General features: G+C 39.9%; 1 protein-coding gene and 2 pseudogenes across 10 annotated transcripts in view; 1 reads left to right on the forward strand and 2 right to left on the reverse strand.

The window, feature by feature from the left end:
* Positions 1-17,942, reverse strand: part of ZBTB44 (zinc finger and BTB domain containing 44) — a 90,254-nt gene that overhangs the window by 56,528 nt on the left and 15,784 nt on the right. The window lies entirely within an intron of this gene.
* On the reverse strand, positions 2,546-7,203 carry LOC100453120 (NADH dehydrogenase [ubiquinone] 1 alpha subcomplex assembly factor 2-like; annotated as a pseudogene).
* LOC100452379 (ATP-dependent RNA helicase DDX18-like) lies at positions 14,320-16,373 on the forward strand (annotated as a pseudogene).

A 17,942-nucleotide genomic window follows, 5' to 3' on the forward strand; every position in this document is an offset into this window, starting at 1 on the left:
AAATAGTGCTTATAGGGAAATTCATTCCCTTAAATGATTATAATTAGAAAATGAGTAAGGTCTCAAATTAATCACCTAAAGTGTCTGCCTTAAGAAGCCAGAAAACAGGCCAGGTGTGGTGGCTCATGCCTGTAATCCCAGCACTTTGGGAGGCCGAGGTGGGAGGATCACTTGAGCCTAAGAGTTCAAGACCAGCCTAGGCAACACAGTGAGACCCTGTCTCCACAAAAAATACAAAAATTAGTTAGGTGTGGTAACATGAGCCTGTGGCCCCAGGTACTTAGGAAGCTAAGGTGGGAGGATGGCTTGAGCCCAGGAGTTTGAAACAGCAGTGAGCTGTGATTGTGCTACTGCACTCCAGCCTGGGCAACAGAGTGAGACCCTGTCTCAAAATAAATAAATAAATAAATAAATAAATAAATATTTTAAAAAGTAGTTTTATTGTTTTTTTTTTTTTTTTTTTGAGATGGAGTCTCGTCTCGCTCTGTCACCCAGGCTAGAGTGCAGTGGTGCGATCTCGGCTCACTGCAAGCTCCACCTCCCGGGTTCACGTCATTCTCCTGCCTCAGCCTCCCGAGTAGCTGGGACTACAGGCTCCCGCCACCACCCCCAGCTAATTTTTTGTATTTTTAGTAGAGACGGGGTTTCGCCATGTTAGCCAGGATGGTCTCGATCTCCTGACCTCGTGATCCGCCCGCCCCGGCCTCCCAAAGTGCTGGGATTACAGGCGTGAGCCACCGCGCCCGGCCTATTGTTTTGATGATGTGCTCATATCATTTTATTTCGTAAAAGTTCTCTAATACCCTATTTGCATGAGCCCAGGAATTTAAGGTTACAGTGGGCTACGAACATGCCACCACACTCCAGCCTGGGTGATGGAGTGAGACCCAATTTCTTAAAATGAAACATAACACTCTATTATAAACTAAAGCCTACATCATTTAAGTTACTTAATAAGCAGCAGTTAAGGTTATTTTTGTGGCAGAATATACACAAAATTTACTATTTTAACTATTTTTAAGCATACAGTTTGTATGTTCACATTACATACATTCACACTGTGGTTCAATCATCCATCACTATCCGTCTCTGGAGCTTTGTCATCATCCCACAGTGAAACACAGTACTCATTAAACAATAGCTCCCCATTCTCCCCACCCCCACATTCCTGTAGTCACTGTTCTACTTTCTGTCTCTATGAATTTGACTACTGAAGGTACCTCATATAAGTGGAAGCATTCAATATTTGTCTCTTTCTGGCTTATTTCACATAGCAAAGTGTTCTCAAGGTTCTTCCATGATGTACTATTGTGTCAGGATTTCTTCCTTTCTAAAGCTCAATACACACCACATTTTGTTCATCCATTCATCTCATGCTGGACACTGAAGTCTTTTCTACAGATTTTAAATCCCTGACTTAACCAATAAAAGCAAGGTTTGAATCACAAACTTAATCTCCAGGTAAAGAGCAATGTTGAAGGCCACCTAGCCTTACAGCCTTCTACTAATTAAATCACTTGACTGAAGTTACCCCAATCATAGAATTCTGTATTTTGCAGTATTTTGAGTAAGAGTGGCTACCACTTTAAACGGTTCACATTTCTCTTTTCCACTTTGGCAATTATCACCTATATTTTAATTTATTTAGCCACGACACACGACAGCAGACGTCATGTGTGTGACACACCTCCCTGGGCTAGGAGATTTTTGTTTGTTTAAATCAGAGATGGGGTCTCGCTGTGCTACCCACATTGGTCTCCAATTCCTGAGCTCAAGCAATCCTCCCATATCAGTCTCCTAAGTAGCTGGGACTACACGTCCCCACCACTGTGACTAGCTCCAAATTTTTTTTAATTGTGGTTAAAAAAATATATAAAATAAAATTTGCCATTCTAACCTTTTTTTTTTTTTCCGAGATGGAGTCTCGCTCTGTCACCCAGACTGCTGGAGTGTAGTGGCGCAACCTTGGCTCACTGCAACCTCCATCTTCAAGGTTCAAGCAATTATCCTGCCTTAGCCTCCCATGTGGATGGGATAACAGGTGCACGGCACTCGCCTGGCTAATTTTTTTGTATTTTTAGTAGAGAGAGGGTTTTGCCATGTTGGCCAGGCTAGTCTCAAACTCCTGACTTCAAATGATCCACCCGCCTCGGCCTCCCAAAGTGCTGGGATTACAGGCATGAGCCACCGTGCCCGGCCCATTCTAACCATTTTAAAGTGTACAGTTGAGTGACATTAAGTACAATCACACTGTTGTGCAACCATCTCCTATTTCCAAAATTTTTCATCAGCAAGGCCAGATTTTTACAAAACTCAAAAGAACTGCAGGGAACAAAAGCAAAGTGCACCAGACTTTATTTTGGCATGATAATTGCAAAATAATCTTATGTAAGAATTACTCAATTTAAATTTATATCAAAAGATTTTCATTTTTAATAAACACAATTATATGTTCAATCTCATTTTAAAAAATTAAGCTTTATTCAACAATGAGAAGGAATCTTGATTTTTTTTCTTGATATTAAAAAGGCAAAGCAGGCCAGGTGCAGTGGCTCATGCCTGTAATCCCAGCACTTTGGGAGGCTGAGGTGGGCAGATCACCCAAGGTCGGAAGTTCAAGACCAGCCTGGCCAACATGGCGAAACCCCGTCTCTACTAAAAATATAAAAAAGGCAAGCAAAAAGGTAGGTAAATTTTTTCACATTTAATATTAGAATTCATGGAATTTATAGAATTATACTGTATATGATGTTAATTGCAAATTTTTTCATTGTATCATTCTTGCTTATAGGCAATATGGACAAACAACTCACACTTTGCAGTCATCCTCCTCTTATTAAAAGTTTATTCATTGGTAAAATAAAATTCAAGTAACTAATAATCACAAACACTTTGGTAATGTATAATTACCACAACTATTCATGGTACTTTACAAAAGTAGGTGGCAATTAAGCTATAGAAGTCCAATTCCTAAAGCTCTTATTTTATTTTACAACTGATCAAGTGATAGTAATTACAAAACCTCTGCTAAGATCTCTTTTAAGGATCCTGAATGAAGCTGGTCAAGAACAGGACTTCAGCCCGAGTGCAGCGGCTTATGCTTGTAATGCCAGCACTTTGGGAGGCTACGGCGGGCAGATGGCTTGAGCTCAGGAATTTAAGACCAGCCTGGGCAATATGGTGAAAACCCATCTCTACAAAGAAATACGAAAATTTGCCAGGTGTGGTAGTGTGTGCCTGTAGTCCCAGCTACTTGGGGGGCTGAGGCAGGAGGACTGCTTGAGCCTGGGAGGTCAAGGCTGCAGTGAACCCAGATTGAGCCACTGCATTCCAGCCTAGGTCAAAGAGTGAGACCCTGTCTCAAAAAAATAATAATAATAAAAATAAAATAATAAGAATAAAGCTTCAGATAGCAGCTCTATAAATTACCAGTTTTTTGGAGATACAGAGGGCTATAGAAAATGTTTACTTTGATATAGTCAATATTATATTAAGTGTCTCTAGAGGAACCACATGCCAGACTATGGAGTGTGACTCTGGGACTGATATTATCTTATACGATAACTATTACTACTAATGGCTTCACTGTTATGTTAGAGACTAAAAAAGATAAAGGATGAATGAACAGATTGAAAAAGAGGCAATATTTTAAAACCCTCAAATGGAATGAAAAAATTTGAATTTTAGAGCTTAAAGGGCAAATAGATTATTTTATGGCTCAGGAAATGTAGTTTAGCTCAACAAACATTTACTGGTGGCATATACTTGTGCTAAAGCCCAGAAAAGTAAACCAAGTCAGTTACTTAATGTCAGTTATTAATGTCAGAGCTAAGGATGTCAGTTACTTAATGTCAGAGCTAGGGATGGAGCACAGATTACTTGGTTCTTAAGAGTCCACTACTTTGTACAAAAAGCACTGTTGGCCAGGCGTGGTAGCTCACCCCTGTAATTCCAGCACTTTGGGAGGCCGAGGCGGGTGGATCATGAGGTCAGGAGTTCGAGACCAGCCTGACCAACATGGAGAAACCCTGTCTCTACTAAAAATACAAATATTAGCCGACGTGGTGGCACGTGCCTGTAATCCCAGCTACTCAGGAGACTGAGGCAGAAGAAATGCTTGAACCCAGGAGGTGGACGTTGCAGTGAGCCAAGATCACACCACTACACTCCACAGCCTGGGAAACAGAGCGAGACTACGTCTCCAAAAAAAAAAAAAAAAAAGAGTCCACTGCTTTGTACAAAAATCACTGTTAAAAACAGTACCTGGGGGCCAATCTCTCTAAATTACCAGTCTCTCTAAATTATATTTTGACTTCTTTTATTTGTTAAAATAGTCACATCCATATACACAAAATGATCTGACCATAATGCATTCACTGACTGTGGCTCTGTCTGTCTTGTGGCATCTGGGATTCTGGCTGAAAGGTTCTACCAGTGCCGGTGGGAACCAGTGAGAGTTCTTCCTTTCCGAAGTATGGAGCAAAGCCATGTCCTTTGAGTTTGAACTGGTGGAGCCAAGAGTTCCTCACTAGTCTTACTAACGAGTTTTTGGTTTTCATAAAAATCTTTGCTTTTTAATTTCTTCTCTGTATTTTTCATTCTTAAGTATTTCCTCCATAGTAGGTGGAGTTATTCTTGTTCTCTTTTTTTTTTTTTTGAGACAGAGTTTCACTCTCGTTAGCCAGGCTGGAATGCCGTGGCACAATCTCAGCTCACTGCAACCTCCGCTTCCTGGGTTCAAGTGATTCTCCTGCCTCAGCCTCCTGAGTAGCTGGGATTACAGGCATGGACCACCATGACTGGCTAATTTTTGTATTTTTAGTAGAGATGAGGTTTCACCATGTTGACCAGGCTGGTCTCGAACTCCTGACCTCAGGTGATCTGCCTGCCTCAGCCTCTCGAAGTGCTGGGATTACAGGCGTGAGCCACCACACCCAGCCTCTTTTTTGTTCTTCTGATCCAAGCTTCCCATTCTGTTGGAATATCCCCTACTTCACAGTCTACTTTTTTATTTGCTGCTTCGACAATTCTTTTCTCTTGAATAGTTTGTCCTCACCTCTCCAGTTCTTGTACTCTGGAATAGAGTAGTGTTTGTTCCCAAACCAGTTCATGCCCACATGCTCCTTCACTTCTTTTGACAGTGATCTCCACAAGGCACACAACAAATCCTGAGACCAACCCATGCTGTCCACTCTGCTCTCAGAACTGCTAGCAGCCAGTCTGCAGCAGGGGTAATGCTCCAGCCACTGATCCAGCCCACCTACAAGTATTCTTTCTAGTGATTTGATAATAGTGTAAGAATACTTGTTTCTATAAAGGAACAACTGTTCTTGTTAGAATAAAAATCTTACTACTTCTAAAACTCATATTCGATCTGTTCAAACCAGTAAATCAACTATCCGAAAAGTAACAAACTACACAACTAAAAAGATTGATGTGGAAAAATGTTAGGACTCATTACATTAAATTCCTTTCTAAATTATCAGACTGAGAAGAAATCAGGCAAATTCTGTAACAAAGTGATCTTTAAAAAAATGAAAAAATCACCAGTGGGCCAGAATATTAAAAGCTGAGTCCTTAGCTGTAGTTATTTGCTGCCTAACAACCTAAAGAGAAAAAAGTGACTGTGAAAATGACAGATATTAGCCTATTCTGATTATCTGAATATCCCAGAAAAATACATACTTTTCAACCTGTAAATGTATTTTTAAAATTACAATAAACTTTAAAAAAAATCTATTAATTTGAATATTCTCTGAAACTTACTACCTGAAACTTTCCCAATAAAGTATACCTCACACTGTAACTACTCAATTCCTATTAAGGTTTCTAATTCTAGATCTGCCATAGACACTCGTGGTATCCCTGTCCCTTTGAACTACAGATCGCTCCAAGGATAAATATATTTGAATCTTTTGACACATTACTAAGGATTAAAAGAATTATAGTCTTTTCATATTACCCAAAACTCAGTAACAGATTTCTTCACCTCATGCATAATTAGGCTTTGAGTATTTCACATTCAATTCAATTATCAATGAATATATTAGCGTTGCCTGGAGACAGGAGGTACACTAGGTAGAACAACAGCTTTTCAGTTCAGACAGACCTGCGTGTTAATCATGGTTATATGACTGTAGTGGCTGGATGACCCTAAACAAGTGAGCTCTCTGAGGACTGTCATACAGATCCAATGAGATGAGTCTATGTAAAGAGCCCAGTGCCTAGCACAGACTGTTTATGTAAGAATATGGTGCAGCAGTGATTAACAGATAAGCTATCATTATTGACAGATCTCTGACTCCCACCTTTGACTAAAATCTCAGCAATATCCCTCTGAATGTCAATTCTGGGCTTCTACTGACCAGCTAGAGTGCTAGACGATTCCATCTGAATGTGTTCGCCATCTTGCAAATTCAATGTCTGAAAACAAACTCAAATTATTTCCCAACTAACATACCACTACAGAATTTCTTAATCTGTTAATCATGGACACCTTCAATTGCTCAGTCACCCACAGCTTAAAATCTAGTACTCATTTTTGATTCTCCATGCCCCATCCCTCACCTCCCATCAAAACTGGGTATCATCCATCAGGCACTCTCCCTTCACAGCCAAGTTTATAAAAATTACAGATATGCCCCACTTATAAATGTTTATCATAAATCAAAGTCATTTCTCAGAGCAAGAGTGTTAACTATGCCTATTACCAAGAGATGATAATAACGGACTTGTGTGGTCATGTAAGTCTTAGCTCTCTAGTCTTCATTAGCTTTTTCTCTGTGCTTAGTTTTGAGGTATATTACTAAATCCAGCATGTTCGATAAGCACAAAAACAGTAAGAATGGTGAAAGTACTAACAAACAGAGGTAAGTGTTGGAAATAAAATGCAGAGACATACTAATAAAGAATGAGAAAGCTGCTGCTCCCATAAATGAGATGAATATTAAACAGAATGAATGACTCTGAAGTACTTGCAACAAATCCTGCAACATATGAAGATGATATACCTACACGATAACTGATAATAGTAAGAGAAGGAAAAAATGATTGGATAAATGGAAAAACTTTGGAGTATGTGGTTAGAGTGGCATTAACACTAGACAGCGGATTTTAAACTCGAATCTCAGGCCTCTTTACACTCTTAAAATTTATTGAGAACCCAAAAGAGCTTTTATTTATATGAACTATATCTAAAAATATTTACCGTATTATAAATTAAAACTTAGAAATTTAAAAAATTATTCACCTAAAAATAACAGTACATTTTAAGACAACACAGTTTTCAAGAAACTAAATTTTCTCAGACAAAAAAAAAAAAAAAGAAAGAAAAAGGCAAGAGTAGCACTGATTTTTGAAAATCTCTTTAAGTCTGGCTTATTGGAAATCAGCTGAATTCTCACGTGTTAATTCTGTTACAGTATCACATTTCAGCCGAGCGCAGTGGCTCACGCCTGTAATCCCAGCACTTTGGGAGGCCGAGGCAGGCAGATCACCTGAGGTCAGGAGTTCAAGAACAGCCTGGCCAACATGGTGAAACCCCCGTCTCTACCAAAAATATAAAAATTAGCTGGGTGTGGTGGCGCACACCTGTAGTCCCAGCTACTTGGGAGGCTGAGGCAGGAGAATCACTTGAACCCAGGAGGTAGAGGTTGCAGTGAGCCGAGATCACGCCACTGTACTCCAGCCTGGGTGACAGAGCCAGACTCTGTCTCGGGGAAGAATAAATAAAGAAAGAAAATAAAATAAAGAAAAAAAAAAAAAAAAAAATTTCAAGTAGGCAGCCTCTGGAAAACTCCATTGTATATCTAAGAATAAGAATGAAAAATGGCAAGTAGTGTCTTAAAACACTGCTAGAAGACTGTTTTGATCTCATGTACTCTCTAAAAGGTTCTCGGGATACCCAGGAGAGTTCCCAGACTACATTAACCACTGCTTTCAAGTTTAATGTTAAAAATCAGGACATGGGCCTGGTGTGGTGGCTCATGCGTGTAATCCCAGCACTGTGGGAGGCCGAGGCGGGCAGGTCACCTGAGGTCAGGTGTTCGAGATCAGCCTGCTCAACATGGCGAAACCCTGTCTCTACTAAAAATACAAAAATTATCCAGGCATGGTGACATGCACCTGTAATCCCAGCTACTTGGGAGGCTGAGGCATGAGAATTGCTTGAACCCGGGAGGCGGAGGTTGCAGTGAGCTGAGATCACACCACTGCACTCCAGCCTGGGCGACAGAGCGAGACTCCGTCTTAAAAAAAAAAAAAAGAAAATGAGGACATGGTTAGGAATTTGTAGACAAGAACTTAAACAAGACTAAGCAAGGTGAATGGACTACTTTTTAAATAAACCACAGAAAGACAGTTCCACATCTGCAAGATTCTACCAAATCTGCATAGCAAAAAGTAGTAAAACAATGTGATGTGGGAAGTGCTCAAGAGGTCTGTTTTGCCATTTGTCACTGAAGACAGATGGGTGTAATGTCTGTATATTTGAGGCAGGGGTCCCTACCTGAACAAATCTGCAATGTAGACAAAAAATTCAGGTGGCTAGGTGCGGTGGCTCACTCCTGTAATCCCAGCACTCTGGGAGGCTGAGGCACGTGGGTCACCTGAGGTCAGGAGTTCAAGACTAGCCTGGCCAACATGGTGAAACCCCGTCTCTACTAAAAATACAAAAATTAGGCACAGTGGCGCGTGCCTGTAATCCCAGCTACTCAAGAGGCTGAGGCAGGAGAATTGCTTGAACTCGGAGGTGGAGGTTGCAGTGAGCCGAGATCCCACTGCGCTTCCAGCTCCAGGGCAATAGAGCAAGATTCCGCCTCAAAAAAAAAAAAAAAAAAAAAGATTTAGGTAAAAGATGGTGGTCACGAGAATGTTTATCTGGCCAAGAAAAATAGAACCTAATGGGCAGCTTCAGAAGTTAGGTTTCCTTGCAGACTTAAAAAAAAAAAAAAGGTGGGGGTGGGGCACACAAAACAAGCCAACTAAATTTTCATATCTGGATTGAAGGCCTAGAATTGTGGGGATCATTTTGTTACCATAGGAGAGCCAGCCTAAGGATGGCAAAGCAAGAACTTAGGTCCTCAAGGATGTCACTGAATTGCTAATTTAACCAACTCTGAGGCTGTTTTTTGTTTTAAATAAATGTCCGTATTGTTTAAGCCATCTGATTCAAGGTTTTCTGATAACATAAATTGAATACCCTCATACACATGGCCCATAGGTACTTCAGCAGGTCCCAAGTGAATTCATTATCATCTCTCAAAAATGCATTCTTCTTTTTCAAGTACTCTGGTCAATGACAGGACCAGCTCCAAAAAGCTAAAACCCCCAAATGTCCATGTTCTAATCCCTTGAATTTGTGAATGATACCTTTATGGCTTTGCAAATGTGATGAAATATCTTGGAACGGGGAGATTATCCCAGATTACCCAGGTGGGCCCTAAATACAGTCACAAGTCTCCTTATACAAGGAAGGCAGATGTAGACTTGGCACACACAGGAGAAGGTGAAAGGTGGGGAAGAGGAGGTGGCGTGGCAACGTGAAGACTAGTGATGAATGATATGGTCACAAGATGAATATGCCTGCAGCCCACATAAGCTGGAAGAGGCAAGGAATGGTTTCTCCCCTAGATCCTTCAGAGGGAAGAAGCACTTGCCAACATCTTGATCTCAACCCAGTTATGATTATTTCAAGCTTCTGTGAGGAAATTACTTTGTTGTTTTAAGCTATCTAATTTGTGATAATTACAACAGCCACAGAAAACTAATACAATTTCTCTTCCCCTTTTCCTCCTAACACAGACCTGGTCACCAAGACCTATCTCAAATCCATCCTTCCTTTCTCTACTGCCTCTGCCTCTGCCTCGGACTACTGAAACAGCATCCTGATTGATCTCCTTGCCTTCAGTCTCACCGGCCTTATATTAATCTTTACTGTTACTTAAACTGTCTCTAAAATACAATTTTCTGAGTCCAGACACTCATTAGCCCACAGCTTGATAATCACGCTGAACTATCAACAGTACTTGGTACTTTTCAGCACTATCCTACACCCTATCACATCTGACATGGACTGATTTAAATACATAAAATCTTTGAGATCTGGCAGAACTATTATTATCTCCCATTACACTGATGGGGAAATTGAGGCTCAGAGAATTAAATGACTTGGCTAAGGTTACAGGGCTTGTAACAGCAACTTATATCCTGATGGTAAACTTTCTCGCTATTTTATAATCTCTCTATTATGCTTTTAGATACTTTAGGCTGCTATCTCTCCCTCCCTGCTCTACAAAATGAACTCTTTGCCCTAACCTGCTTTTGACTCATCATTTTCCACATATATCATACATATTCCCACTCCCCCAGCTCTGGTCCCTTTTTGGAATTCCCTCCTCACTGATCTCCACAGGTCAAATTCTACTTCATTTTGTTTTCCCTTCCAATGTAAATGTCAGGAAAGCCTTTGTTGTTTTTTTTTTTTGAGACGGAGTCTCATTCTGTCGCCCAGGCTGGAGTGCAGTGGTGCAATCTTGGCTCTTGAATTGCTTGAACCTCCGCCTCCCAGGTTCAAGCAATTCTCGTGCCTCAGCTTCCTGAGTAGCTGGGATCATAGGCACATGCCACCATACCCAGGTAATTTTTGTATTTTTAGTAGAGACAGGGTTTCACCATGTTGGCCAGGCTGGTCTTGAACTCCTGACCTTGGGATCCGCCCACCTCGACCTCCCAAAGTGCTGGGATTACAGGTGTGAGCCACCGCGCCCGGCCAGCCTTCCATTTTTATGTCACTTTCAGATGTACTTTCAAATATATTCTTTGGATCTTAAAATCTTAATGAAACTAAAGACGAGAAAAACAAAGATTAGAGAAAATACGGCCTAACAGGGATTCAAATTCAGAGCCTCTGACTTTAATTAAATCCTATCCTCATTTTATTATTAAACCAAGCTGTCTTTCTCTACACTGAACTCCAGTGGCAGTTCTGTTTGGACTCACTGATTCTGTGTTTGATATCATATCAATTTAGGTTTACCAGGGTATACACACTCTAATCTCTCCAAGGATTATTCCAATATATTTATGGAATCAATCACATCTGTACTTCCAGCATAGGTTCTTTAAAAATCACTTTATGAGTGCTTTCCTGATATAATTCACGTACAATAAACTGCATAGTGTACAATTTGATGAGTTATAATATATATATATCATCACCACAATCAAGATAAGGAATACTGCCACAATTTCTGTAAGTTTCTTTGCAGTCTCACCTTCCTGTCCTTGCCAGGAATTATCAATGTGCTTTTCACTTTAGTAGCTCCATTTTCTAGAATTTTATATAAATGGGATTATATAGTATGTACTCTTTTTTTCTGGCTTCTTTCATGGACATAATTATTCTGAGATTCATCCATGCTGTTGAGTGTAAGGACTTTTGTTCTTTTTATTGCTGAATACTATTCCATTGCATAGATGTAACACAATCTGTTTATCATTTAATTGTTGATAGACTTGAGTTGTTTGCAGTTGGGCTATTACGAATAAAGCCGCTATGCACATTTGTGTACAAGATTTGTGTGGACAAACCAGCAGATGTTCTTAATTATTTCTGTTTCTATACCATTTATGTGTTATACTCTTAATATGGCTTATTATACTGCAGTGATTCCATAAAAAGTCACTACTCTATTCACCAGTATAATATTTTACATACAAGTGATCAGTAAGTAGTTCACAGATTTTGCTCACCCATGGGCCTAATGCGACTTGACAGAAAAGGCTGAGCCTTGTCTATATTCTGTAACTGCTTAAAAGAGTACATACACTGGTATGCAACAAGATCATAAGAAAAAAATTAAAAATTAAAAAAATAAAAGTGCGCATTGAAAAATTGCTGAATAAATGTTCTTGATTTACGGTGCTTATTTTTGGGATAAGCATATTATTCTTTTATGTTCAATCACATTATTATTAAAAGCTTAATTGCAAATGATAAACAAAACATATAAATTAGTATTCCAAGAGTGTAACATACACAACATACAAATGTTTTGTAGGAAACCTGTTAAAACAATTGATTTAGGAATGGAAGAACCACAGCTCAATGTAGAAACTTCATGTTAAACTTACATGGAAAATTTATATGTGTACTCAAACTAGTGAAAATTACAACTCACCCACCCCACCAAAAGTTATTAAAATAAGATGTTTCTCACTATTAAGACTCTTTTTTACTTTACAAATATAGCAGTACCTCATATTTTATATGTTGCTCTAAACTTGTCACTCTTATCAATCTAAGTCAATGTCTGTATTTTCCCATGATACGAACCAAGTTTTTCAATTAGATTCACATGAGAACTCATATTTGGGAACATGCTTTTTCTTTTTCTGAACACTACTGAAAGTGTTTTGTGATCTTTATTTCACACTAGTTTACTTCCCTTAAGGGTTTTTTAAGTTTTCAGGGAGTATTTTAAATGGACTACTTTATCTGAGTTTTAAAAAGATAATTTTAGGCCTGGAACAATGGTTCATGCATATAATCCCAGCACTTTGGGAGGCCAAGGCAGGAAGCTCATTTGAGCCTAGGAGTTCAAGACCAGCCTGGGTAACACAAAGAGACCTTGTCTCTACCAAAAATTAAAAAAAAAAAATTAGCTAAGTGTGGTGCTGTGCACCTATAGTCCTGGCTACACAGGAGGCTGAGGCAGGAGGATCACTTGAGCCCGGGAGGTTGAGACTACAGTGAGCTGTGATTTCACCACTGCACTCCAGCCGGGATGACAGCAAGATATTGTATCAAAAAAAAAAAAAAAAAAAAAAAAGACCATTTGGCCGGGTGTGGTGGCTCACACCTATAACCCCATCACTTTGGGAGGCCAAGGTAGGTGGATCACCTGAGGTCAGGAGTTTGAGACCAGCCTGGCCAACATGACGAAACTCCGTCTCCACTTAAAACAAAACAAAACAAAACAAAAAAAGGAAGTTAGCTGGGTATGGTGGTGCACGCCGTAATCTCAGCTACTTGGGAGGTTGAGGCAGGAGAATCAGTTGAACCTGGGAGGCGGAGGTTGCCCTGGGCCAAGACTGCACCATTGCACTCCAGCCTGGGCAACAAAAGCGAAATTCCATCTCAAAAAAAACAAACAAAAAAACAAAAAAAACATTTTATAACTAGTTGTTTTTCAATGAAACAAAGATTCTAATCATTTTACTCTACGAATAAGCCCTTTCTAGTTCAGAGATTTGAAAAAGTAATGGAGAGTTATCAATAAATCAATTAAATCAGAAACATTAAATGATTAGAATTTCCTCTCCTTGCTGGTAGTCACCAAGTCATGCTGATTGTTACTTTCTACATCAAGAGAAGATAAATTAATATACATTGAGTAACTCCCACCAAGTGTCACTATCTCACTCTGGACTCACAAACTCTGGTAAAACGATTTTTTAAATCCAGTTATAGGCCAGGCACGGTAACTCACACCTGTAATCCCAGTACTTGTGGGGCCGAGATGGGTGGATCTCTTGAGGCCAGGAGTTCGAGACCAGCCTGGCCAACACAGCAAAACCCCATCTCTACTAAAAATACAAAAATTAGCTGGGTGTGGTGGTGGACGCCTGTAACCCCAGCTACTACTCAGGCGCCTGAGGCACAAGAATTGCTTGAACCTGGGGGGCAGAAGTTGCAGTGAGCTGAGATCACGCCACTGCCCTCCAGCCTGGGTGACAGAGAGAGACTCTGTCTTAAAAAAATAAAAATAAATCCAGTGTTAAACGAGGAGACAGAAAATCAAACTAAATTGTCCATATCCCTATAACTAAGTTAACAAAACCAGGATTTACACAAAGGTCTATATGACCAAAAAAAAAAAAAAACCAAAATCTTCAATTCCCAGTTATTTCTCCCCACCCCATTATGTTGTCATTTATAATAATTTAACCCATTTATGCCAGAGGTTGCAATTATTTGAAGTTTTGCAATCAGACCTTAGCGATGACCTTGAGCAGGACAGAAATAACTCCCATATGCTTAGTGTTCCAATAATGGAAAGGTAGGCATAAACAGGTTAATCAGAGTACCTAAGGGATGTCTGCTATTCACATCATATTATTGTATCTAGAAAGAAAGACTGAATAGAGGGCCTATCTTATTCATCCATTCGGCTCCTTACATGAGCAAGTAAAATTCAAGTCAGTTTTAGTCAACTAGCATTTAAAGAGCTCCTTATTTTCCCTAAAGAGTTAAGTGTCCACACCAAGTACTCAAGAGTTCAACTGCATATACGCTTTAAAATATGTATACAAGTGGAAGTAACGTCAGCCCTGAGAACTGAGTAGCTGTACCGTGTGACGTGATCTAGGCACTTCTTGGACAGCAATGTCTCACCTGCCAATGAAAAACTCCTGCGCAAGAAGATCAAGAAGCAGAAACTCAAATTGCAGCACCAGAACCTAAAGTTGCAGTGGCCTCAAATCTGACCCTGTCAGAAACTCAAAATGGAGATGTGTCTGAAGAAACAATGAGAGGTAGAAGGGTTAAAAAATCAAAACATTCTAAGAATGTGGCTTATCAGAAGCTCAAAATGGAGACATGTCTCAAGAAGCAGTGGAAAATATAAAACCTAAAAAATCTCCCCAGAAATGCACCGTATTAACCAATGGAGAAGCAGCAATGCAGTCTCCCAATTCAGAATCAAAAGAGAAAAATGGTGAATGATGCTGGGACTGATACAAAAAAAGCAAAAACTGAAAACAAAGAGGAATCTGAGAAGAAAGTGCCGAGACTCCTAAAGAAACAGAAAATAACGTGGAGAAGCCAGATAATGATGAAGATGACAGTGAGGTGCCCAGCCTGCCCCTGGGACTCACAGGAGCGTTTGAGGATACTTCATTTGCTTCTCTATGTAATCTTGTCAATGAAAACTCTGAAGTTAAAAAAAAAATGGGTTTTACAAACATGACTGAAATTCAGCATAAAAGTATCAGACCACTTCTGGAAGGCAGGGATCTTCTAGCAGCTTGCAAAAACAGGCAGTGGTAAAACCCTGGCTTTTCTCAAACCTGCAGTAGAACTCATTGTTAAAATTCATGCCCAGGAATGCATCGGGAGTCCTTGTTCTCTCACCCACTAGAGAATTAGCCATGCAAATTTTTGGTGTTCTTAAGGAGCTAGTGACTCACCACGTGCATACCCTACGGATTGATAATGGGTGGCAGTAACAGATCTGCTGAAGCACAGAAACCTGCTAATGGGATCAACATCACTGCGGCCACACCAGGCCGTCTGCTGTACCACATGCAGAATATCCCAGGGTTTATGTATAAAAACCTGCAGTGTCTGGTTATTGATGAAGCTGATCGTATCTTGGATGATGGGTTTGAAGAGCAATTAAAGCAAATTATTAAACTTTTGCCAACATGTAGACAGACTATGCTCTTTTCTGCCACCCAAACTCGAAAAGTTGAAGGCCTGGCAAGGATTTCTCTGAAAAAGGAGCCATTGTATGTTGGTGTTGATGATGATAAAGCTAATGCAACAGTGGATGGTCTTGAGCAGGGATATGTTGTTTGTCCTTCTGAAAAGAGATTCCTTCTACTCTTTACATTCCTTAAGAAGAACCGAAAGAAGCTCGTGGTCTTCTTTTCCTCTTGTATGTCCGTGAAATACCACTATGAGTTGCTGAACTACATTGATTTGCCCATCTTGGCCATTCATGGAAAGCAAAAGCAAAATAAATGTACAACCACATTCTTCCAGTTCTGCAACGCAGATTCGGGAACACTATTGTGTACGGATATGGTGGCAAGAGGACTGGACATTCCTCAAGTCGACTGGATTGTTCACTATGACCATCCGGATGACCCTAAGGAATATATTCATCGTGTAGGTAGAACAGCCAGAGGCCTAAATGGGAGAAGACATGCCTTGCCCATTTTGGGCCCAGAAGAATTGGGTTTTCTTCTACTTGAAACAATCCAAGGTTCCATTAAGTGAATTTGACTTTTCCTGGTCTAAAATTTCTGACATTCAGTCTCAGCTTGAGAAATTGATTGAAAAGAACTGCTTTCTTTGTAAGTCAGCCCAGGAAGCATATAAGTCATACATACGAGGTTATGATTCCCATTCTCTGAAACAGATCTTTAATGTAAATAACTTAAATTTGCCTCAAGTTGCTCTGCCATTTGATTTCAAAGTGCCTGCCTTTGTTGATCTGAACGTCAACGGCAATGAAGGCAAGCAGAAAAAGCGAGGAGGTGGTGGTGGATTTGACTACCAGAAAACCAAGAAAGTTGAGAAATCCAAAATCTTTAAACACATTAGCAAGAAATCATCCGACAGCAGGCAGCTCTCTCACTGAAGACGTGCCCTTTCTTTCATCTTGAGTAACTGTTCTAAAATGATTTTTTCCCCTTGATTTAATAAGATTTTTGTAGCCTTTAGAACATAAACTTATCTAACAAGAGTATAAATTGACTTGGGTTGCAAGCACTGAGCACTGTAACTTCTATCAAGTCTCTTTTTATTTTGGGGATATAAAACAGGTTTTAATTTTCTTGGATGCTCAAGAGCAGAGCAAGAATATTAGGTCTTTCTTGTGATCATACAATATTTTAATTTTAAATATCCCTCCCTCATACACACAAATGTATGTTACTGTTTTAATATAATTAAATTGTTGTACCTTTTAAAAAAATATGTACACAAGTACAGTGGCCTTCTCCAACTTACCTCTGCACAAGCAGTTAACTTTATATATGTCTTGGTATGGGGTTGAATTGGGTTCTCTAAAAAGATACTTGAGGTCCTAAACCCCAGTGCCTCAGAATGGGACCTTATTTGGAAATGGAGTCTTTATAGAGGTAATCAAGTTCGAGGGAGATCATTAAGGTGTCCTCGTATAAAGGGGACATTCGTAGACAGACATGCACATAGGGAGGATGCCCCATGAAGACAAGCCAAGGCACTACCAGAAGCAAAGAGATGTGGAACAAGAGATGCTTCCCTCATGGTCCTCAGGAGGAACCAACCCCACCTATGCCTGATTTCGAACTTCAAGCCTCCACAACTATGAGATAAAAATTTCTGTTAACAGCCACCTACTTCGTCATAGTTTGTTATGGCACCCTAGCAAACTAATACATGTTGCTTTTTAATAAACTAAATGTTTTGACTAAAAGGCACAGATTGTCAGAAGAGATAAAAGCATTCTCAAATATATGTTTTTTATAAGAAACACACTTTAAATAAAAAAAGACAGACATGGAAGAACATATATCATGCAAACAGTACGTACAAGAAAGCTGGAGTTGGTTTACTTTAATATCAGATAAAGCAGACTTAAAACAAAGTATTATCAAAGATAGAGGTGAGTAATAAAAATGTGTATGCTTCAAAACACTGACAAAATTAAAGGGAAAGATAATTCCACAATAATAATGGACAATTTTTTTTTTTTTGAGATATGGTCTTACTCTGTTGCCTAGATTAGAGTGCAGAGGCACAATCACAACACACACAGCCTGGACCTCCCAGACTCAAGCAATCCTTCCACCTTAGCTTCATGAATAGCTGGGACTACAGGCGTGCACCACCTCACCCAGATGATTTTTGTATTTTTTTGTAGAGACAGGGTTTCATCATGTTGCCCAGGCTGGTCTCAAACTCCTGAGGCTCAATGAATCCACCCACCTTAGCTTCCCAAAGTGCTGAGATTACAGGTGTGAGCCACCACGCCCAGCCAAAAGTTGAAGTTTTTTTTTTTTTTTTTTAAAGACTGAGTCTCGCACTGTTGCCCAGGCTGGAGTGCAGTGGCATGATCTTGGCTCACTGCAACCTTCAACTCCTGGGTTCAAGCGATTCTCCTGTCTCAGTCTCCCAAGTGGCTGGGACTACAGGTACGTGCCACCATGCCTGGCTACTTTTTGTATTTTTA

Source organism: Pongo abelii, chromosome 9 (assembly GCF_028885655.2).
Source record: "Pongo abelii isolate AG06213 chromosome 9, NHGRI_mPonAbe1-v2.0_pri, whole genome shotgun sequence".
Taxonomy (NCBI): domain Eukaryota; kingdom Metazoa; phylum Chordata; class Mammalia; order Primates; family Hominidae; genus Pongo; species Pongo abelii.